Source organism: Frankliniella occidentalis, unplaced genomic scaffold (assembly GCF_000697945.3).
Source record: "Frankliniella occidentalis isolate FOCC.00 unplaced genomic scaffold, Focc_3.1 Scaffold29, whole genome shotgun sequence".
Lineage (NCBI taxonomy): Eukaryota > Metazoa > Arthropoda > Insecta > Thysanoptera > Thripidae > Frankliniella > Frankliniella occidentalis.
In genome coordinates, this window is record NW_026267159.1 from 1,655,347 (window position 1) to 1,658,168 (window position 2,822).

The following is a 2,822-nucleotide window of genomic DNA, read 5'->3' on the forward strand; positions in this document are numbered from 1 at the left end:
CCAACCATAGCCAAAGGCCATCATCACACGCTCTCCCTGAGCGTGCGCGATGATTGGGCAATGCAAGTCAAAAACCAGGAGACCGCAGACCCCTCGGGGGGCTGTCGAGCCCTGGCGGGGTGGCTGACTTCCTCCTCAGACAACACGCGTGAGGAAACCATGGCAACGCAGCAGCGAAGGGGGCAGTGACATGGGTCTAGGTCGGGGGGGATGGGGAAGGAGGCGATGCCCCTTATCAACAACATTATAATTCATCGCGCTTTATATTAATAAGCAGATTTCATAAATCTCTGCGGTACTTGAGGTACGCACGGACTGGCTTGAGCAGTCTTCAGCACCTCCTGACCCCAGGGAAGCCTCATGCAAAAGTTCATAACAGATGCAGAAATCATTTCTGGCGAACAGTCCAGTCCAGCGGCCCCTTTCTCTTCGCTTCTCGCACCCTGCTCACCCTCAGCTTCTCTCTCTCTCCCTCTCTCTCTCTCTCTCTCACACACACACACACACACACACACACACACACACACACACTTCCCGTCCGGCCGCCAGCACCACATCCCAACTGATTGAATAATTCTGCATTGGAAACGGCGCACTCAACGGACCCCTCGTGAGCGCATACACCACCCCCACTCACACACAACTACGCAACACACACGCACATACAAACACGAACACGTACACACACACGGGCGTGCCGTGCAGGGCTCAAAACAGAGATGCACGCGCGTACGTAGCATGCCAGTAAAGTTAAAATCCATTTGTGTGAGCGAGCGTCGCTCGTGATGCATGTGTGTGCGTGTGTGCATGTTTTTGTCGCGGGGAGGTCGAGCGTCGAGTAGCAGTGGTCCGCTAACAGCCGGGGGCTTGGCAAAAGGGTAGTATACTGCATGGAGGGTTGTAGCGGGATGGGTGGCAGCCCCGTTGTGAGTGTGTGTGTGTGTGTGTGTGTAAAAGGGGGAGGGGGAGTTGGCGCGACTCTTAGCGCCTCGCACTCAGCAGCTCCCACCTTTGGCAGCGCCTGCCTGCCCGGCTCCATTCCTTTTTCCCCACTCGCAATGCACTGAGTGAACTGAACTGACCGCCCTCCCCCCATACCACTCCATTTTCTGTGCTCCTTTCCCCTACGGTAGCGCTGTCGCCAACTAGGCCAAGGTTCGTTCGCCCTTCCTCATTTCTGTCAGTCTAGCCTCTGAGATTTCCCTCTTCCTCTTCTTCCCCTTTTCTTTTGACTGTAACCAGCGCAGCGCTCTGCTACGACCGCCCGCGCCTCTCATTCAAAGCGGCCCGTCAAACGAAAAACATAAACGGCGCTTTTCCTTGTCGGTTTTCCGTGGCCGATTCGCCTACAAGCTACAAGCAGCAGCGGTAAGCGAACCGAACATGGACCACCATTTTCACAGCGCTAGGCAGCGGGGCGCCGTACTGTGTGCTGCAGCCTGTCGTGCAGCCAGCCAGGTTTAACCAACCACGGCTCGCTTACGACTCTTGTTTATGATTTCATTCATTTTCCAGCGGGTGTAAACTTTGACCTGGCGTAATTTAGCAGCCCAGCATCAAGGCGGGCAGGGGCAAGGGAGGGGTGCGAGCGACTAAAAAAACCACAGCGAGAGCGTGGCTAGGTTCTTTCTTTTTACGACGAGTCGTTTTCGGGATGTGTAGGTATATGTCCGGGGTGCCGTGATGGCATGGCCAGGGGATGAGGGATGTCATGATGGGCAGAGCAAGGAGGCCGCTGGGGTCAGCGCGGCACCTTTCCCCTTTTCACGACCTTCCATCTGGGTCGCGAGGAAGCGCTGCATCCGCTCACGTGAGATAGTGGCGGGCCTCATTTGTCCCGAACAACCCGAAAAGTACGCTCGGCGCAAACTTTGCACGCGCGTGCGGTCCTTCGCCCCGTCTTTCGGAATGATTACAGCAAACGGGTGCAGCCACTGACGATTCAAGTTCAGAGAGATCGCGAGCGGGTTCAGTCCGACCGCGGAGGGGTGCATCGTATCTGGTAATCTCACGGCGACTTGCGCACCCCGTGGTGTGGCGGGGAGCTCGAGGCCACCGCGGTACTGTAACTGGTCCGGGGCCGCTGTCCTGGGGTTCTAACGCAGCGGTGGCGTGGCGGGGCGGGGCGTGGGGGTGGAATCCATACCAGAAAGTTTTTCCATGTAATGCGAAAATTATTGCACCCTGCGGAGTCGTGCCGAACCCCGCAGCGGAATGGCGCGCCCGCCCACCCCCTCCTCTTGCGCTCTCTCTCTCTTTCTCTCTCTCTCTCTCCATCCCGTACCGCGGGCTCCCCTTTTCTGCACGTGCACGCCAAAAGCACCATTAAAACAATTTGTACGGACGGCCGTTCGTCACCGTTAGCGCGCCAAACAGGTTCAGGGCGCACAAGTCGTTGCTGTGATTTTATTTACCTTCCGTCCCCGTGTATTTATTTACTTTCTTTTTCGGTGTGTATCCGGAGGACGCCATTGTCGCGGCGTCAGAGCAGCACAGCCGATGCATTACGGACGCGTTACAACGTCCTCTTGTTTGCAAAGACGGAGCAGAGGGAATAGCGAGCAGAGGCAGCCCCACTGGAGGTGGGGAGGGAGGATAAACGTCAGTAGAGGGAGGAGGGCGCGAAGGGGTTGGGGCGGGGCGCGTAAGGGGATCCCGAAACGATAGGGATGGGCCAACGCCGACAGCCCTGACAGAGTGCATCAACTGGGCGGGGGCGGGGGTAGAGGTGGTGTTGGCATGAGGCGAGGGAGGGAGAGAGGGAGAGAAGGAGGGAGAGAGGAGGGAGAGAGGGGAGAGAGGAAGCGAGGAGCGTGAGAAGG